Source organism: Camelus ferus, chromosome 10 (assembly GCF_009834535.1).
Source record: "Camelus ferus isolate YT-003-E chromosome 10, BCGSAC_Cfer_1.0, whole genome shotgun sequence".
Taxonomy (NCBI): Eukaryota; Metazoa; Chordata; class Mammalia; order Artiodactyla; family Camelidae; genus Camelus; species Camelus ferus.
The window spans coordinates 46,631,768-46,659,118 of record NC_045705.1 but is presented as its reverse complement, the minus strand read 5'-3'; the positions used below and the strand labels follow the sequence as shown (position 1 = coordinate 46,659,118).

General features: G+C 44.2%; 1 protein-coding gene and 1 long non-coding RNA gene across 4 annotated transcripts in view; one reads left to right on the top strand and one right to left on the bottom strand.

Annotated features, from left to right (window-relative positions):
• Nucleotides 1-27,351, bottom strand: part of PLEKHA7 (pleckstrin homology domain containing A7) — a 190,515-nt gene that overhangs the window by 126,266 nt on the left and 36,898 nt on the right. The window lies entirely within an intron of this gene.
• Nucleotides 756-22,421, top strand: LOC116666429. Its single transcript, XR_004323276.1, has 3 exons — nt 756-967; nt 21,462-21,465; nt 22,410-22,421. It is a non-coding gene; the product is annotated as an uncharacterized LOC116666429 (long non-coding RNA).

Sequence of the window (27,351 nt, the reverse complement as noted above, 5' to 3'; positions counted from 1 at the left end):
GCTCTTGTACAACTATCCAGCCTTCTTGAGAACAGATCAGCACCCTCCCCCACCCCCGCCCCCCAACACACAGCCAGGCAACAACGCACAGGCACAGAAATGAGGCACCCTGCTTCAACTAAGCAGGGAACATTGAACACACTGACCAAAGTAGCCCACTCGGGTCTGAGACTTGGAGCCAAAGAGTGATTAAAGTAAAGGGAAAAAAGCCTACTTGCTCTCTCGTCAGAGACTAAAAGCCATGCAAATGAGTTTTGATAAAATGAATAATTAATAAGCAAATATACAGTTTTACAAATTAAAAAAAAAATCAAGAACAAAACCAAATCACAAAACACCTAATTAGGTGGAACACATATCATTCACATGTATGAATGTAAATGATCTTCATACATTCATTTTAACAAAAATAATCTTGGTTGGTCATAAAAAACCAGACTTCAAGGGTCTATCCCTAGAGAATCTCATGCCACAAGTCTAGGGTGAGCCCAGGGAATCTGCATTTTAGCAAACAACCCAGGTGATTTGGCTGCTTGTGGTCTGGAGCCCACACATTGAGAAATTCGAAGCTAAAAGGCCGGGAGGGCCTAACACATCCATCTCCCCTTATCTTCTAGCAGGCATCACCCATGTGGGCTTGAATCAACTTACAACTGAAGCTGAATGAAAGCTCTTATGAAACCTCAACAAAATTACAACAAAACCAGGGCATGATGAAGAATGCCAGAAAAAGGCAAATATAAGGAAGCATTTGGCACATAGGAAGTGATGTAAAACTGTTATCTTTTAAAAGGATGAGGGTAGTGTACTTTTGATACCAGTCTAGTCTCACCTCATAGGCCAGGTGACCAGTGGGACAGATGGTAAAAGAGGAAACTGGGGGGTCACACAGCAAAGGTTATGGAGGCCACGTAATACCTGGTGGGAGTTTAAATTCTCTTCCAAACACAGTACGAAGTCATAGAAAGTTTTAAAAGAAAAGATCACGCCATGGAAGATGCATGATCTGATTTGCCTTTTAAAAAGACTTCTGTAGCTGCTATTTGGGGAATGGCTTTGGGGTTGGGGATAATAAACGACATTTCTTTAGTGCTTAACTAGTGTGCTCAGAACTGTCCTAAGAACTTTACACATATGATCTCTTTTAATCCTCATGAAAACTTTTTATATAAGTACTATTATCAGTTCAACTTTATAGATGCCAAACCCAGGCATAGAAAGATTAGGTAACTTGCTCATCACAGTAATTGAAGGATCCAATATGCAAACCCAGATGGTCTGACTGCAGTGCCTCTCTAATGCTTTGAAAAGATGTGAGGAGAAATAGTGACGCTAGGTAAAGAGGCCACTGCAAGAGTGCAGGCAAGACAGGGTGAGGGCGGACCAAGATGGCAACGGTGAAGATGCTGAGGGGGATGCAGCTGTGCAAATTGTCTTGGAAGCAGAGCAGGACTTACTGATGGGATTTATGACAGGGTGAAGGAAAGAGACAAGCAAAGAAGTCTCCCAAGTTTTTGGTTTGAGCAACTGAGTAGATGCCAGTGCAGTTTCCTGAGATGATTAAGCCTGAGGAAGGACAAATGAAAGGAGAGAGGAGGCATTAAAATCAATCAAGAACTCTGTTTTAGACATGGTAGGTCTGAGATGTCTGTTACACACCCGAGTGGAGAAGTCCTGCAGGCAGCGAGCTGCAGCAGTCTCCACTCAGGGGAGGGGTCAGGGCTGGAGATGTAATCAGAGGTATCATCGTCACATGACTCCCTACCTGGTGTACGTATAATTGTGAGGGTGGAGGAGGAGGGCTCTCTCAGCTGCGGACCTCTGGTTGGTTGTAACAAGCAAGAGCAGAGCTGCCTGTCAACACAAGACTACAACTTGCTGTGAGGCTGAAAGTACCCTGCCCAGCCTGTCCTCTGTGGTCCAGGAAAGTCTGCATCCCAGCCCATCCTCTGAACCAGCTTCCTGGGAGCCTATGTCAGCAGCATCCTTTCAAGATGACCACCAGTGTGTCAGCTCTCCAGAAGGCAACAGAGGCTGGAGGTCCTGGAGGAGATGCTGGAAATAGAAGCTGTGGAAGGGAGTTGATCGGGCATCCTGCTGGCTTGTGAGAAAAGGACTTCTGCCCCTTCTTCCACTTCAACACTTCTTTTCTTGGTCCTCCTATCATTGAAACCCGTCCGGTGTGAGGCCCTGGAACTGCTCACAAGGGCCTGAGTGCAATGATAATGAAAGGGTTTCCAAAATAAGCCTCCTACATTTGGGCTTCCCAAAGGCCCGGCTGACGTCCAGGCTACACCATTTCCAGAAATATAGCAACCTCACTTGATAAAATACTTTCGGTATGGACACCACCTTCGCTCAGAGGAAGTGGGTGTGTGCTAGAGGTCAGGTAGAGGTTGTAAAGGGGAAAGAAGGCAATTTTTAAAGTTCAGCTGAAATGTCAGGAACACGGAGCTGCCTATGTTTACATAGAGCTTTCCAAAGCTTTTCAAATAGCTTTTAAAAAATGGCTACATCAACCTGTCCAATGAAATGGCTTTTTAGCTTAACAGAAATGGTACCAGCCTGTTCTCACTCTCCTTCCTCCTTAGGCCTAATCACCTCGTATAATTTATACTCCTGCTGGTGCTGACTGTTTTATTTTTCATTCATATTTTATGCCTTTCCCATAAGCTGCTTCAAATCCACAGTGGAAGAGGATAAAGCAATAGATGAACAAATAGTGAGCAGTTCTATTGCTGGGTATCAAACATTCCTGGATATTAAACTTTCAGATCTATGTAGTCAATAAAGGTTGTTTATTGTGGATATTAATTGGAGGTTAGGGGGAAGAAATGCCCTAATTCATATGTAAAACACTAAAAATTTGATCTCTTGTTAAAAAAAAGAGAGGGAAAATATAGTAATAAGTAGTGCTTGAATGTTTCATATTTTTTTGGCCCTAATTGCCTGAACAATAATTTATAGGAAAAGTGGGTGAAATCTTAAGTCCTGTACACGTATGGATGATTGTTTGGCTCTTACCATTCAAACTAGGAACAACAGGAACCAGTTCAGTAACTGCGCTACTTCATCTCCCAAATAAGACCTGTCAAAGCCACTGAAGGAAATCAGAATAAGACTCAATCTAAGTCTACCCACAGGCAAAGCTGGAATCTGTCTGTCCCTTTCTGGCGTGGCAAGGTGAAGGCATGTCAATGCCCACTGCTATTCTTTAGTGTTCTTCTAAATGCAGAAACAAGTTTTAGAATATGAAATAGCCTGCAGCCTAGGAACACAACTTTGGAGACATAAAAATTTTTAGGTTTTCTAAATCACTGACATGAGCCAAAATCCTTACTGAGACTAGTGGGCCAAAGATAGAACTGAAAGCCCCGTCACATTCATAAGCATCCCCTTAAGTGCCTTCTTCGGGAACACTCTCTCACATAAACCTGAATATAGCAATTATTCAGATCCCCACATGCAGGCAGCAAATGTTTTTGAGGAGGCTCATTCTCAAGGGAGCAAAGGAAAAGTAGTATTTTTTTAATCACCAGAAGTCACTGGAACCAGTACGTTGGTGCCGTAGAGCACACAGTGATGACAGATACTTATAATGCTCACCCTGAGGACTTGCAACCCTGTGGAAGAACAGACAGATCAAATTATGCCTTGTTGCAGTCTGAAGATGTGTTTTATTGCCTTCTAATTTTCTGAAGATTGACACTCCATGTAGTACACAGTAGATGGCAACACTGAGCCATGTGAATCTCCCATTTGCCAGCCTTGTGGAATAGAGGTTTAACATAGTAATAAATCCCACTCTAAAAATTAGGTCTCTATTAAAAGAATGACAACAGGCACAAAGTAATCAAAAATACATGCCTAATAAATGTGGAATCCAATGCACTATCAAATGTACTTCCTGGCATGCTGTCATTTCCCCCTCCACTCTCCCAATCACTGGGCAAATCCAATTATTCCTTGAGACAACCGAATTGTGTCTCTTCTCCCTTTCTCCCTAGTGACTTTTATGAAAATAATATTCAATGTTAATGCACCTGCACTTCAGGAGACAGTGTGACAAGAGCAATAAACACATTCTTTGTGTGTAAAAGCCAGGGAAAATGAGTTCTGAGATGGCCATGGCCAAACCCAGGTGTGGGCTTTCTTTCCCCAACTCAAGTCAGACTGGAATGTTAACAGCTGTCAGAAAGCAGCAATGGCCTGTGCCAGAAATACCTTGCTGTGCAGCTCTAATTGCCAAGAGATAAGAACCCATAACTCATACAGACACTTGTGGCGGAGGCTCGGACACAGCAGGCAGAGAGGAACGAGCACGCACTGTGAAGTCAGGCAGACCTGCACTGTGACTCTTACCCACCATGTGACCTTGGGCAAGCCCTCTCCCTCCCCTGAGCCTCAGTTTCCCTCATCGAGGACTAGCTTCAACGTGTACTAAGTGCCTACTACAGGACTGGATTTACTGCAGGTCCACAAGACACTGGAGTTATTATTAACTATCTCTGAAGGGTACAGTAGAGTAAATGAACTTGGAGACGTCCTGAGGACCACAGTGGTTAAGCTCTCTGGACAAGATATAGTTTGCATCCTTGAAAGAACCTCGATTTTCTGTGAGAGTGCTACAAAAATCAGTCACATCAAATCCCTGGCTGCTTTTGCCTTATTCATTTGTTCAAACAAGTCTTGACTGAGGGCTCAGAGCCAAGGACTAAAGACAATGTTGCCCAGGCCTTATGAGATTTCCAGTCTAGTGGAGAAAGCAAGCTTTCAAAATAATCTCATGAGTGGACATAAATGTACATCTGTGACAAGTACTACAAAGGAGGCCACCTGAAATGAGGAAATCAGCTGCATGAGGAACCACGGGATGACAAAGGCTTAATAAGATAAAGAAACAAGCTAAAGAGGACATTGTCCTCCACACCCTCAGTGTGCCCTACATAGGAAATTTAACCTAAAGGAACAAACCTGCGAGCACTTAGGTTCCTCTTAATGACGAGGGGGTTTTTCTTCTCTAACAGTAAAATCCACAAAACCTGTACCTTTTTGTCTTGGCTGCCAGAAAGTTCCATGTCAAACGTGAAGCTTAGCAATTATGTAGACCCCTAATGCACGCGTATGTATATCCTCCCCATCTCCCTTGGTTTGTCTTCTCTTTACTTATATTTTCTTAGTCCTGATTTCAAATTCCCATTTCAATTTTATCTTTGTATCTAGTGTCATGAATCTTTGGCGAAAGGAGGCAGGAAACAAATAGAGATTTATTAATACTCTTTCTAAGGCAGAGGGGCTGAGCTGGAAAGAATTAACAAAGTGCCCTTTGTGTCCCCGCCTGGCGTGTTATCCCAGAGGCAGAGAAAGACATGTGGCTTGGTCCACTTTTATACAAGCAGTGAGCTCCTTGTGGTTTGTATGATCTAGCACGATGGTGCTTTTTTCCAGAGGCACTTTATCAAGTTATATTTCTACCCTAACAAGCAGCTTTCCTTTTGCTCATTTTTCTCTGAAACATTCAATGACCTATATTTATAGTGAACCTACATTCTGGATATTCCAGGATAGGTGCCTAAAACAATTTTTTTTTTGCAATGTCTTCTGTTTAATAAAGGCAACTCATTAAATATATTAACTGGAGTTTTTCTTTTATACCTCTGAAAGGCATAATATATACACACAAATTCTTTATTGGACCATACATCACAATTTTTGGATCAGAAAATAGTCACTGTACTCTCATGAGGAATTAACGTTCACATGCTGAAGGTTGAAAACAAATAGAGATGAGAAGATGTGGGAGAGGCCATTACCATTTTTCAATTTGCAGTTTATCTGCACCTCATTTAAAAAAAAAAAACAGGATATTTTATGAGTAAAAGGGTATTTTATGAGTAAAAAGTGCATTTCTCATAGAAAACTGTTCTTCCTGGGAAGATGAAATCTTTGTAAACAAAAGTTAGTTGTAATTCTAAGGACTGTAAATTGTGGCTCTTCTCTTTATCTGGTCCTGGCCTCCTTTATATGATGAAAACTTTGAAGTGTTTCCCCAGGAAAATGAGACATAGACAAAATTTTGACCAGTTGTAGGAGATTCAAGATCCTTCTGAAAGTCCATTCAGGAACGCCTTAGGCAGACTCTCCCTAAGAATGGAGCAAGTTACCTGAGGGTACCCGAGATGGCAGTGTGGCAAGAACATTTGAAAAATTATAAAGGCTATACTTAATAGTTACATATAATGTACATAAGAGCTATGAAGGTTAATAAAAAATGAATATGATACTTTTAAAATTCACTTATTTGTTGTTTGTTTTTTTTTTAACTGAGCCAATTATATATGGTTATTGCAAAAATGCAGAGGTGGAACAGAAATGCCTAAAGTTTGGGATGCCTGAAGTTAGGGAACACGGCATAGAGGATTCACAAAATCTAGGTTTAAAATACTGCAGATGTATTCTAAAAGTCATAAACATTTTTCCAAACCCATAGAACGTACAAAGAGTAAACTATGGACTTTATGTCATAATGATGTGTCAATGTAGCAACTATAACAAATGTACCACTCAGATGGGGGATGCAGACAACGGGGGAGGCAGTGCATATGTGGGGGTAGGGAGTATATGGGAAATCTCTGTACCTTCTGCTCAATTTTGCTGTGAACCTAAAACTGCTCTAAAAAATAAATTCTTTAAAAAAAAAAAAAAGTCACTCTCATAAAGCAGCTCATTCAAGTACATTGTTTCTCCTTTTCTCTCTCTTCATGTTCCCCTAAACCAGCTAGCTTGGCAATACATACCCCACGTCACTCATCCCTCCGAGCTTTCCTTCTGTTACAAGCCAGAGGATTCTGGTTTGTTGCAAAGATTATGAAGGCTGAAAGGCTGTCTGGCTAGGAGATGTGTGTGGGGTAAATGGTGGGCATTTCCTTTAGCTGCCTGAGCAGAGGGACTTGACCAGGGTAAGGGGACAAAGACTAGCTGCATTTCACTGACACTCAGGATTTGATGAGACCCAGACATTGGCACAGGAAGTGAGACAGGAACCTAGGAGATCAGACAATGTGCCAAGTTTGCCAAACCAAGGCCAGGGCCACTGGGGACTGGGACAAGAAGGGTAAGGAACAGCCACCATTCAGACAGTCTGTGTGGGTCTGTCTCCCCTTCACAATCAGGACCTTAGAACTCCTCACTCAATGCCCGTCTCCCCTGCTGGGCTGTAACTTCCAAGAAAAGGACCAATTGTGTCTTTTCTCAGCCCTGTATCTCCAGGCCCTCACACAGTGCCTGGCACATAGCAGGAACTTTGAAAGAACGGAAGAATAGTGGCTAGCAGGTACTTTGTACCATAGATGCTCAGGAAATGGTTTTTTCAAAACAAATAAACTGCTTATCATTAGAAAAGAGCAAATGAATCCAGCAAACACAGTGACTTTGCTTTTTCACTGCCTGTAGGCAATTCCAAGGTAGTAAACAAAGATGGAGGAGTGACTGAGACCAAAATTAAAAGCTGGTTGTGGTTTCTCCAGAGCTGGCCGGTGTTCAGACATAGGCATGCTCCTCCACTAGCCACCTGGCTCTGAAGTCATTTCAATCTATTCCATCCCCAGAAAAAGGAGTGCAAGGAGAAATGTGACGCCAAGACTCAGCTACCCTCACTCTCTGGATAAACAACATGGTGAAGGAGTGACATGCCTCTCTCCAGCTCAACCTTAGCATCAGTGTCCAAGAAATAACTACGCTCGGGAGAAGTAGTACTAGAAGCAATGTCAGAATGAGTGCCCCTCCTGGCTGGGCAGCAAGCCTCGGAGGTCACCAGGTGCCCTTTAGAAATGAGCACCCCCAAGGTGCTGGGATGATCGGGTGCCCCTCACTAGGGTTTCCTTCCCCAGCTGGATCAAATGTTGATGATCAAAGGCTCCGTAATCTTAGTGCTAGAAACAGTATTCAAAAACCATAGATGCGAGGCTCATTCCTTTACAAATCTCTGCCAACCGGTTGTCTACCCCTCATGACAAGGGACTCCTACCTCTCAAGAAAACCCGCTTCATCTTTGGGCGGCTTTATTGAAATTCTGGATCTCTACAGTTTTTCTCCAAAAAAGGTGGTTCCCAAGGCACTAGTGAACAACCATGGGACACCGCAGGAGAAAATGATTCAAATTCCTCTTCCACCAGCCTGGGGAACTTTTAACTTAAAACCACTGACTTCCAGAATCCCCAGAACTAAAAGCAAAGGCATAATAGCTAATATTTATAGAACCCTCACTACAAGTCAAACGTATGCTAGGAGCTTTACATGCATTGTCTCATATGATACAACATCTAATTCCCAGGCTCTCCTTTGTGCAAGGTATTATTCATTAACTTTTTTATACATGAGGAAATAAAGCCTCAGAGAGTTAATATAACTTGCCCAAGGTCACACAGTGAAGGGGCAGATGAGCTAGAAATGAAACCCAAGGTTTTGTATTTGCTTTGTTCCGTTTTTTTTTTTTTTTACCTTTTTTTAAAACAACTTTATTTAATTTAAAAGCTTGGGAGGTAGTCCCTATATGCTCATGATAACATGTCTACATATGAGTAATTTCATTAGTCCTGTTCTAATCAGAAACCATTTAATGATATTCCAAAGCTTGAGTGCTGTTAACAGTGCTTTGTTCTGTTTTTATTTTATTTTTCCCCAAACTTCTTTTTTTTTATTGTATTCTTTTTCTTTTTTTTTTTTTAATGGAAGTACTGGGGGGTTGAACCCAGGACCTCATGCATGCTAACCATGCACTCTACCACTGAGCTATTCCCACCTCATCCCCAATTTGTTCTGTTTTATTTAGCAGTACAACCCTTTAAAAAATAGAATCTTATTGTCAAAATCCAATGAATAAAATAAAGCAGCACTGTGTGTGAAGGCCCCTATGGCAGTGACATAAACTCTGATAATTATAATAAATAGAACTTGAACTCCTCTACTAAAAGGACCCCTCTCAAAGCAAGTTTTACTGCTTTATTCACTGCTGTGCCCAGTGCATAGAACAGTATCTGGCACATAAAAGGCACTCAAAAAATATTGTTGACTGAATGAATCCAATGTTCACAAGGTGTTCATTATGTTCCAAGCACTGTTCTAAGGATCTTCCAGGTATTAGCTCAAATAGCCTCACAGCAGGTTCTATTATACCCATTTTACAGATGAGAAAACAGAGGCACAGAGAGGTCAAGTAGATTTCCCAAGGTCACACAGCTATTAGATGGCAGAATTGGAATTCAATCTGGGATCAGACTTTGTGTCTTTTTAACTATATTGAACCATTCTATTCCCTTAGTTGACAAGAGGAGAAAGATCAGAGGCCTACAGAAGGTAGACTGTTTGCCACAGAAACAGTTAATGATAGGGGACCTTGATCTTCTGGGCTTTTATTATCAACTATTTGTACACCCCAGACATTCTGCCTTCTTATTTCTCCTTTTTATTTCTCATCATCCCACCATGAGGCAGACACAAGAACTTTCAGCATTGCCACTTTGGTCTGAATTCCCAGGAATGCTGCCATTTAGAAAGAAATTCAGGGACTGGTGCCCACTCCAACTTGGCCATTTCTTAGGAGCTAAATCTGCTTTTCTCAACCTGGCCTTGTGGCTGCCTGGCCAAGCCTCACACTGTAATCACTAAACATCAGAGGAAGAGAGAAAGAAAGTGGAGGGCTTTCCAAAAATGATTAGGAAAAAGGATAAGCTGTGCTTTCATTGCTATTTCATAGCAGTTTCATCCCAAGTCCACAGTTTAAAAATGAATTGCAGTGTCCACTATAAACTGCTGTCTTCTGGGCTTTGCAGCTCTGCAATAAAAATCCAATCAGGGTAAAGCAATGTCTCACTTAGGCTTTCTTCCTGTTCTTCCTAGAGATGTTAGAAGAATCTCTTTTAAAATAGTAGGTAAGTCACAAATGCCCTTCAGACTGAATTTCATGGAAGTCCCACTTCAGAAAGAAAAAAAGCACCAGTGATAATAAACAATACTGCAAACATTCAAGGTTGAATTAAATGATTTAGATAACTGTTCTGGATGTCCATTTCAAATGCAAAACTCACTTTTTGAATTTGCAGAGTAAACACTGTAAACTTTTTTAACTGACCCCCAAGACTGACGTAAAAGCTAAAGCAGCGCTGTCTGATGAAATATACTGCAAGCCACATATGCAATTTTAAACATTCTAGTAGCCACATTAAAAAGGACAAAAAGAAACAAGGACAATTAATTGTAATAACATACCTTAACTCAATACATCCAAAATTTCAACATGTGATCAGTATAGAAGTTATTATTGATATATTTTACGTTTTTTCTTTAGTATTAAGTCTGCTAAATCTGTCATGTATTTCGAATTCACAGTACATCTTAATCCAAATTTCAAGCGCTAAATAGTCACAGGTGGCTAGTGGCTACCTTTTAGGACAGCACAGACCTCAAGCTTTCGAGTCCCAGTCATAAATGCCTGGCATGGTCTCCTCTCCACAGATAGACCAAAGCTCAGAATCAGGGGCTTCTTAACAGCAAAACAAAACAAACAAAACTTGCTCTCAGGCCAAAGCACAGGCTCTTGCTACTTATTTTACAACATTAAATCCTATCTGAATCAAACAGCAGGCTTGAAAGATAAATGTTGTGCTGTGGTAACTACGATTGAATCATTAGGAAGGAGTGGACTGGGGAAAAGGGATTGTATTATAATGAGTAAGTAGGAATGATAATCCCTTACCTTTATTTACTCAGCTCACACAGAAGTGCTCAAACTCATCATTTCATCAGATACTCATGCCTGATAACCTGGGGATTCCCAGAGCCTGAGTGACCAGGAGCTCACCCATATAGACAGAGGCAGCAGCACCAGGAGAAATGAAGCCCAGGGCTTGGCCTTGGAGTCCCAGTTCTGTCCTGGGTTCCCTGAGCCTCAAAGCAGAATTGCCTGAAGGCACTTATTTAAAACACAGACTTCCAGGCCCTGTCCAGATATACTGCAGCAGTTTGGGGGAGGGGAGAAAGGCAGAACCCCAGGATCTGTATTTTAAAGGCACTTCCCAGGTGATTCTGATGTTGCCTCTCTTTGGGAATGACTGCACCAAACCACCTTAGAATATTAAAAGGTCTCTCCTTGGGGGTAGGGGTGGGGCACCAACATGCTAAAACCCACACTTGATAAAATAGGTTGTTACTCTTTATCCGGTAGATTTCTTTCACCAATGAACTGTTGGAGTTATTCCTTTCACTTATGCTGAGGTGTGTTACACCAGACAGGTTTATAAAACTTGTTGGATTCATGCTGAGCAAACTGTTGGAGATGTTTTTCTCTGCATTTTCAGTGACTTCTCTCCAAGGATCCTGGAGAAAATTTCTTCTCTGACTTTGATGATAATTACAATAGCCAATATTTACTGAACAGTTACTATGTTCCACAAATATACATTATCTCATTTAATCCTTAACAACAATCCTATGAGGTTGGTGCTATTATTGCGTCTTACCCAATTTACAGATGAGAAATCTGAGGCTCAGAAGAGTTAATACTTCTAGTCAAGTTTAATTTGAAGTAGATCTGCATAATGTAAATGCTTCATTATCATTATTCCTCCTAACACTAAAAATCACTAGCTTTCTTTCCAGCATATCGTGCATTCTGACCTTGACAAACACTGGATGACCATCATTAACAGATCCAGCTCACCTTTACACAGGTGCTCCTCCTCTGTCATCGCACAGTTCACCAAACTTGCCCCTGTACTTGACTGCTGTCTGCCTGGTCCAACAGCATCAGAGTCCCTTAAGGATTGTTCCTCCTTCTGTCATATGTATCTTTCCACCCAGGAACTTCGCAAAGCCCTGTAGTACTTAGTAAGTATAGGGTGGATGGATACGAGCCTGACAGGAGAAGAGGGAGATCAAGATCCTTGGATTTTATCAGCTGAGTAAATGGAAGCTCCATAAGGTTTCTAAGTAGTGGACAGGATAATAGCTTTGGTCCAGGAGTATCTGGCACTCTGGAGGTGGCAGGCTGCGTGGGGATGTGGGGGTGGGGAGTGGAGTTGGGAGGCCTTAGAAATAGCAGATCTGAAGGGAAGAAGGCTCAGTGCCGAATGCAGCAAAGGTCTTACTAAAAGGCAGTTTCAAAAGAATCAGGGATCTGGGCCTAGGAAAAGGCTGGACCATGGGCCCGGTAGGGACGGGATTAGGAAACCACGTCTTACAAAGTCTCGTACTTTCATTCTGGCCTCAAAGGACATTGCTGCTCTGCTCCCTTGTTTAGGTAACAGGTGTATTTGGTTTTGTTTTTAAGGGAACACCCTCAAGGGCTATCCCTGTCTGCTTATGACGGAGCCACAGACAGGAACCAGCCTGATTCCCTCCCCTGCGGATTCCTTAGCCTCTTCATTTCGGGGAAGCCAGAGCCTCCACCGTCAGGAAGTTGCTCACTTTCCAAAGTCCTCCTCACGGGGGCAGCAGGAACCTTCTGTGGCGCCACCCACACTCTCCTCCTCAGGGCACTTCAGCTGCTGGCTCCCAAAGTGAACTGGTACCCACGTGAGCCGCAGTCCAGCCGGCCTGAGGCTGCGGCCTCCCAGCTTTCTCCCAGGGCCTTCTCTCAAACAGTCCAGTCACTGGGTAGCCAGCCTGAAGAGGACTGGACCCCAGCCAGGGCCCCCAGCCCTGAGCCACCACCCTCCTCCACCCCGCCTTTGAGCGTGAAACCCTCCTTCCCCACTTCATTCATATCGCAAGGCAGGATTACATCAGCCTTAAAGTGAGGAGGGATAGGAACTTGGAAATTGAACACTGAATATTTTTAAGGTTTGGAAATCGCTGGGATTTTTGTTTGTGTTGAGTTTTTTTTGATGTGTTCAAAGAATTTTGCTTCAAGTGTCTCCCAAGAGGTTCATAGACTCGGAGGCACAGAGGGCGCCACAAACCTGCCCACAAAGCCCGACTTCAGTGCCTAATTGGAATGGCAAATCAGGGTATCTGAAGGCACATCAGGTTTTTGAAGTGAAATTTCTGTAGAAAACAGCAAAGAGGACTCATTCCTGACAGGCCCCAACTTGGTGTGGGTCTTAATGCGCATCCTGTTAGACTCAGGCCCTGGCAACACACACCCACCGCACAGAGACCTGGGGGGACATTCCCTCCGCCACCTCTCTGCTCTGTGAGGTATTTTCCTCTCTGCTGATCAAAGTGGAGGAAGAAGGAGTCATTCTCAAGTTTAAAAAACCCCATCCGCGCCGAGGAATTCGCAGGCGCTTAATCCCTTGGTAAAAGGACGAAGTGGCTGGGTTATCTGGGCAGCTGGCTCCAAAATGCATCTACGTCAGCCCCAGCAAGCTCCCCTGGGAGCCTGTGAAGAATACGGATGTCTGGGCCCCGCAGGACCTGGGGAGCCACAGCATTTGTCAGCCGCCGTGGTGGCCGCCGAAGAGGCTGCTGTTTCCTCAGCTAGCGGCCTGTGAAAACGTATCTGAATGATTCACACTGCCTCATCCTCTATTTCTCTCACACCAGGAAAGTGACAGCAGTTGTAGCAATGAGAAAAAAGGAAAACAGAACACAGCATCTGCACAAATTCATATACACGTATAACACACACACACACACACACACACACAGGAGCTCCAGGTTTCCCACAGCCCTCTCCATGAAAGCCCTTCCCCAAACCCCCTGCTCCCCAGTCCCCAGGGACATCCTCAATACAGAGGGAGAATGGCAGGCCCTGCAGGTGACAGGCCACACAGATGCCCACACTCCCGCTCTCCCAGTGTCATCTTTAGGGCAAGAAGTGACCACTCCTCAGGATGGCGTTTGAGCCCTAGTAACCTGAGTCTTTCTTTGCCTCCCCTCAAGTGCTTCCATCCAGCCCACCCCAACCCCTTGTCACTCCCACACCCTGGACTTCGCACCCCCATGCCTTGCTCATGGTGGCTCCTCCTCCCAGAAAGCCCCCCAAGCCCCCTTCTCTTTACCTTCTCCCCATCTCTACTTAGCAAGCCTTACCTGTCCATCTGGTTCAGCATAACCCCCTCACCTCCCTTGCGCTCCCCTCCCATTCACCACTTCCCAAAGCCATGCCTTCCACCCAAGCCCCATCTCCCCTACAGGTGGGAAGGGGTGGACGGGATCCTGCTCACCTCACGGGCCTCATTTAGAAGATATTATATTTGATGCCCAGCAGCTGAAATGCATTTATAAGACTGGCTCAATGTCCATTAAACCATGAGTTCTGAGTTCAGTGTGAATAAAATCACCTGAGGGGGGTTAAAAATGCAAGTTCCAGAACCACACTCCCAGTGACTCTGGTTCAGTCAATCTGAACAGGGCCCTAAAACCTGCATTTTAAACAAATACCTCATTATACACACATGAATCTGATGCAGACAATCTGTGGAAAACACTTTGAGAAACACTGAGCAGTTAACTTAGAATAAATCCCCCGCAAACTGTTTGTTCATTCATTTATTCCAATGTCTGACTGCCTAGGCACTTCGGGGAGTAAAGAGGAGAATTAAGGACCAGATCTCGCTCTGAGAGTCTAGCATGCAGGAATTAAAAGATAAATATTAATCATCAAAGTAAAACCAAAGTACAAGAAAGTAGCAAATGCCATCAAGATATGGAGATCATGAGCCACAGAAATTCAGAGAGAAAGAAACCAAACTGGAGATATGAGGGTAAGGGAAGATGAGACAACAGAACAATCACTAAGATGAGGTTTTGAGAAAGAGAGACTGGTCACTAAAGTCAAACTCTATAAAGAGTGAGGGGAATTAGGCCTGACAATATCCTTTGGACCTGGTGAGTAGGAAGCCAAGGAGATCTCAAAGAGTGGAGGGTGAAAACCAGACAGCAAATGTGAGAGTGAGTGCATGAGTGCAGGCAGAGGAGGTCCATAGAGGTGGGAGAAAGAGCAGAGAACTGAGAACAATTTCCCAGAAGCTGAGAGGCGTTTTCCCATTTGCTGCAGGCCACGCCCTAGCATGTGAGGTGAGACAATGGAGAACCAAGGGGCACAGCCCTGACCACCATTCAGCTGGAATCTTAGGTTAAGGCAGAGTAGTCCTCAAAGGAATGCAGGAAGAGCTCCCACACCAGTGATGGGAAGAGATGCCCACTCTGGAGAAGGTTCCAGGGATCTGGTTTCTCCTGATAAAGAGTTTCCCCCTGATGTTCCTAAAGATACAACTCTGTGTGTTTGGGGTGGGGTGGGTAGGGAGGTGATCCTATCCTCTACTGTCTGGAATACAGATAGGATGGCTGGAGCTCAAGCAGCCATCTTGGACTTTGAGATGAAAGCTATGTACTACAGATAGCAGAGCAAAATTAGAGTTCCTGAGGCCCAGAAGACTTCTTGAGGCGAACCTAACAGCTCTGGAACGACTACCTCCAGACTTTTGTGTGAAACAGAAATAAATTTCTTTAAGTCTCTGTTATGTCAGGTTTTCTACCATTTGTAACTAAAGATAACCCTAACTAAAACAAAAATAATGATTTTTAACTTAAAAAATTCATATACCTCCATCATAGTGGTTATACTTTTAGTATTTGTTGACTGTAAAAATATAAAAGGACAGAGAGCTACTATGCATTCAATCAGGTGTTTAACTAATTAAATATATTGAAATAAATTTTTATTTCATTTTTCACAATGCCATCTACATACATCTGAAAAGTAATTTTTTTTTGAAAAACAGTATTTTTGACAAATGACATATTGTTTATTCAGTCTGCAGATACTGTTTAGTATCCATGGAAATTTGCTGACCCACTGCAATAACTCCAAGGGTCCCCTCAGGAATCTACAGCCCAAAGATGGGGATCTACTGCCCCGAACAACACAGGGAGGTTTGAATTATGCCTTGAAGGCTAAGGATTAAGTTGCCAGATGCACAAGAGGGGACAAAGAAAGGGCACTCCAGGCAGAGGGAACAGCTTATGTAGAGGCATGGAGATGATAAAATTAGATTCCACTGGATTATACATTCTCATAGACAGTCTTAAACCTTGGTCTTCTTCTCAGTAATCAGCTAAATGCTTTGTATTGGTTAAATGATCAGATAAATATAAGAATAAATGAATATGAAGAAATCAAAGAAAAAAATTTTTTTAATTCTTTTGTGAGTGCTAGAGGACTAATCTACAAGAAGCTTAAAGGTTCCAAAAATAAAATTAAAAAAGAGCAATTATGAACACCACCCCAATTTAAAAATTGAACAAGCTAAACCAAATTGTGAGGACCAGGGCTCTTCATAGTAATAAACTAAGACCCTTGGTCACATGTTCAAAATTCAAGATTTTATTTTATGTTCTACATATTTTTGCACCAAAATAGAACTTAACACTGACAAAGTTTACATCAGAGCCCTTTACTGGTTAACTTTTAATGTTTGAATAAATAGTACTGCATTTAAGGGCACAACTCAAACTACCTGCTAAAGGTACATTTGGTTGATTGGCCAATGTTTTTCTAGTTTGTGTTTATTTTATTTTACTTTTGTTGTTCAAATAAATGAAAAGCCTATTACTTACTCTGCAGGAAAATGCAAAGCAGATATAGAGGGTGCTTATGTTTTTCTTTCCCTTCCCCCTCGAGAAACTGGAAAGATGGGAATGTGATAAATCACAAAGGTTTATAAAAGAATAATTTGGCCTTTATCGTGATCAGAAAGTTGACTCACCAAACAGAAACATATAAAGTTCAGAAATTGACCCCTCAGACCCACAGGAAGCTAAAGTAAATGGAGGAGTCAGAAAGGAAGTTCAGGGCTTTAAAGAAGCAAACTTACCACAAAGACGATGGACCTCCAAAAGTTAAGAGGAATTTGTAGGATTTCTGGACCTATTTATTTTGTTGAACAATAACAAATAATCATGAAATAAAATAAAAACATCACCATAAATGTTCTCTTATCCAGCACTACTGGAGCACAAAATAAAATACTAATGATTACAGGATGCTGTAGTTATTTGAAAGGTCATAGAAATCCTCCAAATAAATTTCTTGGGAAGAGAACAAAATTAAAACAGCTAATAAGAGAGGTAAATGTTAAGTATATATATATTACAGTTGTCTGATACTTTATTTCCATATATATTGTTTCATTTGAAATTCAGTTTCTGTAAATGTCAGAGTAATTTTTACTTCCCTTCTCTATCAGATAGATTTTTAAAAATTTACTCCAATATTTCCCAAACTATTATATACAAAGCACTATGTGAGGCACCCTAGAGAATATAAAGAAAATCTAAACTCCTCACAAACCACGGTACCTGGACTATGGCAGGCTAACAGGAGAGACTTGCTGAACAAATGAATGGAATGAAAGGTTCTTCCCAGAATACTCCTCTCCTCCTCATCCATGTGGCGACATCCTACCCATCCTTCAAGGACAAGTTCACTGCTGCTCCCGAATGAACCTATCCCATGGAATGGATTGTCCTCCCTTCTGCATTACTGTTGCATCCTACGCAAATCCACATAAGGACACCTGTCACATTACAGTTGTTTATGTATCTGCTCATCCCCACTGAGCTGGGACATGTTGAGGGACCAGGATTTACTTATCTTTGATTCACTAGCATCTATATAGTGCCTGGCACACAGTAGAGGTACAGCTAATATTTGAATTAATTGAATAAGTCAGTTGTCTACAGACTAATAGAGGAGATAATGTATATAGTTAAGCTCAGAATCAATGAAGCTTAAAGAAAGTTACTGATCTAGATAGAGTTCTAAGGTTTTTTCCTCCAGGCTGTGTCAAACTTGAGCCAGCAGTCTACCTCTAGAAAGCTCTAGAATTGAGGGGGGTGGAATTTTGAGGACTGCTCCCAGTCATCTCAAGTGAGGGCAGCTTTAGTGAGCCCATACAAGGGATGTAAAATTGACGGAGGCATGGTGAGACACCCCAGTCATCTAGAAAAGGTGAGATTTTAGAGAGCATACACAGCCACTTACAGAGCAGAGTAGGGGGAGGATTACGCCCAGTGATCTACTTGTAGGAATATGTCCTTTTTGGTTGACTTCTATAGAGACCAGGAAAATAGGTACATTCTATCATCGTAATGGAGCAGCTCAGAGGAGTGAGTGAGAGAGAGAGTGAGTGTGTGTGTGTGTGTGTGTGTGTGTGTGTGTGTGTGTGTGTGTGTGTGTGTGTGTGTGAGTGTGCTCAACACTCACTCTGCCCCAGGCACTGTGCTAGGCTTGGAGGGAAGAGGCATCAGTGATGGTCTAGCAAATGCAGTTCTGAAGTGGGGCACTAATGCCCAGGGAAGTCAACACCCATCTACAGTACAGACAACCTGATTCTCAGAGGGCAGAATGTCTTGCCCAAAGTCACAGAGCTCATTAACAGCACAGCAAAGATTAGACCTCACCTCAGTGTTTCTCCCATCAGCTGGTTCTGTGGCATGCATGCTCTTTTTCTCTATCCACAGAGTCAGCTGATAACCCTTCAATGATGCCACAGTAAGAGTCAAAGGTAGCTCATATTTTAATAACATCAAATCCAGGTCTGTGACAGGGACAAAGGGACATCCTGCCAGTCTTGGATCCTGCAGGAAGTCTGAAGCCTCTCCGGAAGTCTGCTCCTGGCTGAGCCCTAATCTACAAGCTCACTACACAGGGCATCTCACAGCCAGCCTTACTCTGGGACTTCCTGCACCTGGATGAGAGACAGGAAGCAGCAAACCGCTACTACCTACTACAAGTCCCACAAGCACTGGCCAGCCCTGTCAACAAAATCTAAAGCAGTTCAACCAGTTTCTGCGAAAGTTATGCTGCCCTTGAATTACAAAAAGGTTCAGCAAAAATAGCACAGATGATCCCAATGGAAGCGGCAAGTTTAAGTGCTACCTTTGTGTAATGTGAGGTATTATCACTTTGCATGGTTTAAGGCAGCATTAGTCACCCTTGCCAAGGAATGGCTCTGATGAAATAGAGAAAACTGTCAAAAAAAAAAAAAAAAAAAAAGTAACAGGGAGCCCAAAGGTTAGAGGCTAGAGAATCTTTCATTCCAGGAGACCAAAAATGTTCACATTGCAACTATTTTCAAACTAAATTGCATGGGACATTCAAGAATGTGTTTCATTGACAATCTGAAATATTTTAAAAAAAAAAGGTTTAGGCACAAAGATGTTCAACACATTATTACTTATAGGCATTAAAAAACTGGAAACAAACTCAGTTCCAAAGATAAGGGATTAGATAAATTATGGTATATCCGTGTAACAGAATCCCAGCTCAGTGATGGTAGCACCTTATGCTGAAGACCCAGGACCTGTTCAGACAGATCAACAAAAGCACACTATGCAGCCATTAAGAATCATGTCTTGTGTATGATCCCATTCACATGAAATATTCAGAACAGATAAATCTACAGAGATAGAATGCAGGTTGGTTGATTGTCAGAGGCTGGATGGGGAGAAACTGCTTACCTTTTACCTTGGAGGATAGAAATATTATGAAATTAGATAGAGGTGCTGGTTGCACAACACTGTGAATGTACCAAATGCCACTGGGTTGCTCACTTTAGTTAATTTAATATTACATAAATTTCATGTAAATGAATTATTTTTTTAAAAAATCATGTCTCAAAGGAAAATGTCATGTAATGACACACATTCATGGGATATTTTTAAATAAAAAGGGAAAAGAAAGGGTGTCTGTATAAGCATGACCCCAATTTGTGGCGAGAGAATGTGTGTACGTGCCTGAGAAAAGAGACTGGCAGTGTACACATGCGAACAGTTGCAAAGAGTGGTCTCTCTAGATGGAAGAATAATTAGTGTACTTTTTACTTTTCCTCTCTTTGCTTTTTCTCTGTATTTTTCAAAGTTTCTACAATCAAATATGCAATATTATATGTTTCTATAATAAGAAATAACTACTTAGCAAGTGTAAAACATATATATTATATATATATATATATATATATATATATATATATATATATATATATAAACTTTTGTGTGTAAAGTATAAGACCTCAATAATTTTAAATGCACCACAAAAATCTAGAAGGTACTATGCTAAGATTTTAATTATCATTATCTAGGGGTGGAAGGATACTGGGTGACAAATTTTTTTCTTTGCTAATTCCTTAATTACACAGCAGATGTAACAGAGAAGAAACATTGAAAAGAAAAAGAATCATGAAGTCTGTCACCCAGAAGCACAAGCAGTGCCCACTGCAAGAATGGAAGTGTCAAGCTGGGGGATGGTGTTGAGGGGCCCAAACCCCTGCCCAAACCAGGAAGCTCCCTGTCTTTGTACTTGGTGACCCGCCGCCAGCCACAGTGCCCCTTCCTACTTTCAGCCTGGCTTCCCTTCCACCACGGTCTGATTCCTTTCCAGTGTTTCTCCAAGCGGCAGAACTGATGGAATTATTCATATACACGACAATTGGAAAGAACATTTGAAGCCCATCGTGTTTGTGACAGATTACCTCAGAAAACTGAAGAAAACACGTTTGTAAGTGTTTAATAAAATTCACAGGGCCAAGAAAATGTGCCTACATGCTTGGGTTATCTTTTTCCAGGCTCAGCACCCTATGAGGGTGATGCCTGAGAGAGATGCCAGGCCAGCAGTTAAATCAAGTTTGAAAAACTGGACCTAGTGGGGCCGTAAGTAATAATACGAGGGCTAAAAACCCGAGGTGGTAACAGACCAGAGTAATGGACCTGAGCTGGCTCAGTGAAACCGCAGCAGTACTGACACTACCTGGATTAGACAGGCTCCCGCAACAAAAGGCCCACTCAGTTGAAATCTAATCTGTGTTAATTAACGCCCCCGAGAATGAAAACACTTCTTTATCAGTGTGCAGTTCCTGGCTCCAGCTCTACCATAAAATGTGGCTTCTGGGTGGAAGGGCCCTCCGAGGCCACAGAGGCCTGCATCTCACATGGGGCTCACCCAGGCCAAGCCAAGTGGAAGGAGCCCAGGTGACACTGGTGGACTCTTAGAGCTGAAACCTACTGTGCCCAAGGGATGACAAGAAGATGAGTGATGGCCCAGCTCCTGTGCACCCAGCCCTCCACTCTCCCGTCCAGGCCCAGCACGTGTACACACTCCCCTCACATCCCTCAACGGCTCCACCAACCAGACCCCTTTCTGTGAACTGACTACTCTGCCCACCTTGGGCCACACATCCTTTCTGTCCCCATGGCACCTTCACTCCTGGACGCTGACTCCTGTGTCCTTTTGTCCTGTATGCAGCCACTGGCAGCCCCGCTCCCACTTCTGCAGCCATCACAGCCTCAAGTCCTGCCAGTCCTGGAGAAACCGGCACAGCTACCAAGTGTGTGGCACTCAGAGCAGAAGGCATGAGCACCCAGGAAACAGGGATAAGAAGAGAAGACATTGAAGATCAAGAGTCCCACCCCCGGCCCTGGTTTACTCAAATGTTTCCTGAGACCTGGGTGCCAGGAACCAGGAGAGTGGGGATCGTGCCAGTCCCTGGTGTGGGGGAGAACAGGAGGAGAAGGCAGGGAGGGGGTCATGCACACCTGCAGTGGCAGAAACAAGCGCTGCCAGAGTCCACAAGAGGGGGGAAGAGTTTTCCCGGGGATTGCAGGAAGGCTCCTTGGCCTCTGCGACTAACTCCTGTGAAGCATCTGGCGCAGTCCCCAGCAAGCAGGAGGTGCTAACTACAAACAGGTGATCCAGGGTCCAGCAGAGAAACGGGCCCTGCTGCCCAAGGTGACACTCCACCCTCAGGCCCCTGCTCAGCCACAGGAGAGGTGCTTGAATAATAAATAACAACAACAACCCCAAGGCTGAGGCCTCTCGAAGCCCCAGGGCAGGAACACTGCAATGAGAGAATGTCACCCCCAACGTACAGATGGGGACACTGAGGAACACAGGGGGCTGGCCCAGGGCAGGGAAGAAGCTCACACTCCAGTCACCTGCCAACTCCTTGAACCCTAACTTGTCCTTGAAGTTCATATTCTTTTCATCACCTCAGTTCCCACCACTGACATCTCCAGTCCATCCTCCCCAGGAACAGCCCGGCCAGCAGCTCGCCCTTGTACCCTGGCAGGAAGCCCATTGCCGGTTGTGCCCTGGGGAGGGGGGTAGCTCAGACTGAAGAGCCTGATTCTCTGAAACATATTCCTGCTCACTTTCTGGCTACAGCTTTTTCCAAACCCAAAACACAAAGCCCTCAAGTTTTAGAAAAATCAGGTCATCGAGCAAAGTTCCTTCAGTGAGATCCCCAAACTGCCCCCGCCCTGGGCTGGTCTCTCAGCAACTCACCAGAATGCTCCTAAAGAAATGACAGAATCTCGGCAGCTCAGCCAGGAAAGGCTGTGGAGAGGCCTCCAGCTCCTTGAGGGGACCCTGAGGCCAGGCTCTGCGGCTCCTTGGAGGACAAGTCTCAGAGGCGGAAGAGCACCTGCTTTTCACACCTGTCCTGGCCCCTCAAAGGCACTGACCCTGCCTCAGCCTCCAACGAGACAGCCAAAAGCTCTGTCTGGAGAGTTTACAGTTACAGCTGCAGCAACCGGAGAAGTGGCCCAGAAAAGGGGCCCTTAGCCCTGACCACGCCCAAAGCGGGGCATCCTAGCTGTTTCTCTCCCCAGGGCTGGAGCTTCAGGACACCTGCGGGAGGTCATGGGACCCTCCTCACCCACCTCTACCCCCAGCATCTTTCCTGGAAAGGGCATATGTTGTTTCAGCCTTGGCCCTCCAACCTACCCTGGCATCATAAAAGCTGGAGATAGGATTTTGGCAGAGCTAGGAGTGTGGAAGGTCACGGCAGCCCCACTGCTTCCCCTGGAAGAGGCTGGAAAGGCCACGGATTTTTAAATCAGATGGTCTTGAGATCAAATTGAGGTTCTGCCGTTAATTAGCTATTTAACTTGGGCAAGTGATTCACGTCTCTGAGCCTCAGTTTTCTCATCTGTCAGTTGGGAGCCAGGAATACCTAACTTGTTGACGGTTGTGAGACACTATGAATGAAGCACTGAACACAGGGCCTGGCACACAGTAGTGCTTGATAAGGATGTCCGTGGTGGGTCTGACTAAATGCAAATGCAGAAAGCAGAAGCCTGTATGTCAAAGTCAGGCTCACATCATCCCCACCCCAGAAGGGGAATTAATGAGGGCGAGAGCAGGGCAACTTTTATTCTATCCTTTTCCCCGAAACAGGAGGCCGTGGGAAGAGCAGCAAAGCCCTGAGTCCTGACACTGGGCCTCAGGAGTGAGACAGCCCTGCGGCTTTGACAGAAATGACTGACTCAAGTGTAGCTAGGTGCACAGACTGCACGGGTTCAAATACCATCTTTACCTCTTAGGAAACTTAGCCTCAGTTTTCTCACTCTAAATGGGCATGATCACAGTACTCACCTCATGGGGCTGTGAGGCTGTCTGCATAAAGACCCCTGAGCCAGGCCCAACATGCAGTAAGTGCCCAGTATCTTTCACCATTATTACTGCTGTCTCTGTGGAACACTCACTCCCTAAAACAACGGGAAGTCCTCTTTCCCGCAAACTCAAGTTCTACCTGTGGGAACAGGCACCTTGATGTGGTCTTTGGGCAATCTCCTTAAACCTGTGTTTCTAAGACCCTCTCGTGCACCCTAGTCTGCCCAGGAGCAGCAAGAAAAATCAAGTGCCCGAGATGTGGCACTTGGCTGCTGGAGGCTTTGGAACAAGGTGGCATCAAGGGTATTTCTGAGTTAAAGGCAGCCCTCCCCAGGAGACCCAAGGGCTACAACAGACATTCTGGGAAAGAGGGTAATGAGGAATGGGATAGCTACCGTGACCCCAGGGGACAGTGGCCAAGGCCCCTCTTAGCTTCTGCCTCCCCATCTGTAGAACAGGCAGCCTCCACTCCCCACCCCAGGGACCACACACCATTAAAGGCAAGGCCGTGTACACAATCCAGTCCTCCGGGACAAGGGTGACGTCGTCCCTGTCCAGCTGCAGTCCTGGGACAGGGGATGCTAAAAATAGAAAAGCAGAGAAGTGAGCACCTGACCAAGCAGCCATATTTGGTATTTTCCAGATTTCAGCATCTTTTATTTTTAGAGGTACATGTTCCAGTTTGGTTGAGGTATCTTCACATTCCATGTACCTTGCTTAATTTAGGACATTTTTTTTTTTTTGGTGGTGGGGTAATTGTTAAATACAGCTTCTCTCAGCCACCCCTGGATTCTAAGCCCTAAATTTAACTCCAAAGAAACCTGTCTGCCCTACTTCATGATTCCAGCCCTCAGAGGAAAACGATTACCTGCTTCTGAAAATCTGAGAGCTGACAATGGAACATCCAGAAAGGTGTGCCCTCGATCACAGGGTACTGAGCTGCAGTACCAGAGCTGTCATCAGCTGACTGGGGACAGGGCAAAGAAGGGGGACAAATGTCCCTACTTCATGGCCTAAATCTTGATGACCAGTCCCCTGGGGGGCCTGAAGAGCTACTTGTACAGCTGCTCAGAATGGCCAGGGTGCGGCCACAGGTGTCCCATTCTAGTGGCCCTAATGCCAGGCAGGCGCAGGTGCCCACAGGGAAAGGGACAGCCTGGCATCTGATTGGCAGCTGTAACACATTCAGACAAAAGAATTAACTGCCTGTCTTTTCACCCCAGCGCCCCCGCCTCCTCTCCTTGCTTCTTCTTTTTTGAAAAAAAGAGTCTTTTCTTAAAAAAAAAGTCTTTACTTATTTTATTATATTCACAATGTTGCATAACCATCACCATCATTTATTTCTAAAACTCTTTCATGACCCCAAACAGAAACATTATAATCATTCATTTAGCAATAACTCCCCACTCCCTCTCCCCCCAGCCCCTGGTAACCTCTAATCTTTCTGCTTCTATGTATTTGTATGTATCTATCTTAGGTACCCCATATAAGCAGAATCATACAGGACTTGTCCTTTTGTGTCTGGCAGCATCATGTCAAGGTTCACTCATGTTGTAGCGTTTAACAGAATTTCATTTCTTTTTATGGCTGATTTATAGTCCGTTGTATATATGCCATATTTTGTTTACCCATTCATCTATTTAGACAGACACTTAGGTTATTTCTGCTTTGGGGCTACCATAAATAATGCTGCAATGAACACTGGTGTACAAGTATCTGTTCGAGCCCCTGCCTTCAATTCCTTTGGGTATTGAAGAGAAGAGAATTGCTGAATCATATGGTAATTCTGTTTAGGTTTTTGAAAAAACACCAAACTGTTTTCCACAGTGGTTGCACCAGTTTACATTCCCAGCAGCAATGTACAAGAGTTCCAATTTCTTCACATCCTCACCAATCTTTGGGCTATACCCAAGCCCCAGAACACAGCCTTTCCCTTGTACCCGAGGATGTCGGCAAGCTGTTGGGATTGACTGAGGGGCTCAGGAGAAACATCAAAGGGCTGCAGCCAGAGCAGCAGCTAGGAGAGTTTCCCTGTTGGTTCTAGGCAATTTGGTAAAATTCTAAGCAAAAACCATGAGAGCTGGAAGGGCTGGGCCTGCCTGCTTCTGAAAATCAGAGCGCCTAAAAATGGAAGGTCCAGCTAGATACACCCTCCGTCCCAGGGCACTGGACTACAGTAGCAGAGCACTCGTCCAGTAACTGGAGGGACCCAGGGGTCTCTAAAGTGGGCACTCAACCCTGAGGTACTCAAGATGACCCTCTGCAGTTCAGAAAGAAAACATTAGAACATCTCTTCATGTTTATTTTTACGTCATCCTTTTAAGCATATGTGTGTGTGTGTGTGTGTGTGTGTGTGTCTTACAGGTATATTAGCACAGCAGTTTATGAATATAATTTATAAATGAGTATATGTATGTACACGCTAACTTATTAATGGAATATACATGATCCAAAAAGTTTGAAGACTCCTACCTTAGACCAATCCCTCCTTTGTTGCCTTTTTTCCTTCCTGACTTGTACAGTATATTGTACCAACAGCAATCATCATGACAAAGGGGTAAATAAACTCACAAAACCCACCATCCCATCCCCTCAGAGCCTGACACCTTCCTACTGCCAACTCATCTTTAGGGAGCTCCTACTCCAGGTGGAAGTGAGAGGCAGTGGAACACAAGGGAGGGGAGAATGCGCAGTGTTTTTTCCCCCCAAGGTACTCACTCCACTCCAGCTCAAAGCCCAGAAAAGGGAGGTTTGTAGCCCAGAAGTTAAGAACTCAGCTTTTGAATCAGAGATTCCCATGGGTGAGCAGCAGTATCACCATTAGCAGACACGGCAAATTAACCTCCTGACCTTGACTTTCTCATCTGTGAAATGGCAACATTATAATACTAGCATCTACTTTGTAGGTGGCTATGGGCAGCAGATGAGTCAGTTGACATAAAGCATTAGCGCAATGCCTGCCTGGCATACACTAGGTGTTCTAATAAAACAAGCAGGAGTGAGGACACACAAGACCCAAAAAAAGAACTCCAGATGGAGCTGGAAGAGTGAGGGCAAACTCAGGGACAGGACTGGAGGCGTGGTGTGTGCACATGTGTACTGTGCACACCGCTGTAATTAAGCACCCCAGGCATTCCACAAACATCCACTGAGCAACCACTGGTGTGGGACAGCTTGAAGGATGCAGGCACGAGCCAGGCAGAGTCCACTGTCTGAGCTCATTTCCAGGTACCACACTGAACCACGAGCCCACCAGGGCACCAGAGAGAGTGAGCAGGGCGCAGGGACACCTGGAGTCACCAGCCAGGGTGTGAACATGAAACTGGAAGCCTAAGCTAGGGAGGGCCTGAGATCCAGGTCCTCTAACAAAAGGTACCAATCTCCTGCAGTAACACACACCCCTTGGACTCCAAGAGGAGCCTCTGTTTCAGTTTCCCTAAATGTTCCATTCAGAGATGTTTTTTAAACCTCTTCTCTTTTCCAAAGCAAACTCTGCGAAAGAACTCTGTCATCTCAGATTCCAGACTCTCTGCTTTATTCCTTGGGTCAGCCCCACCCCTGTTCAGCCATGAGGGTTGTATCACTGTTGTGTGCCTGGACATCTGCCCACATCACAATTTTGGGGCTCCCTTTCCTGCTGCAGCCATCTTCACTAGGCACCCCACCAGGGAAAGAGCTGCCCCAGCTCTGCGGCTTTACAAAGTGATGACATGGTTTATCTACAAACGGGCTGCCCAGTAGATTACTTTTCTGGGACAGGGAGCCTGGTATCAGGGCCTCCTGGAAAGGCCACCACCATAACAGGACCACTGAAACCCTCCTCCACTTATCCCAACAGAAACACTGAAATCATTCCAGGACACGCATGCTCTCAATGTCCTATTTTTTAAACTCCCTACCTTGTTTTTTAAACTGGCTGTTAAACTTCAGCTCAACAACTCACTAGGTACATCATTAAC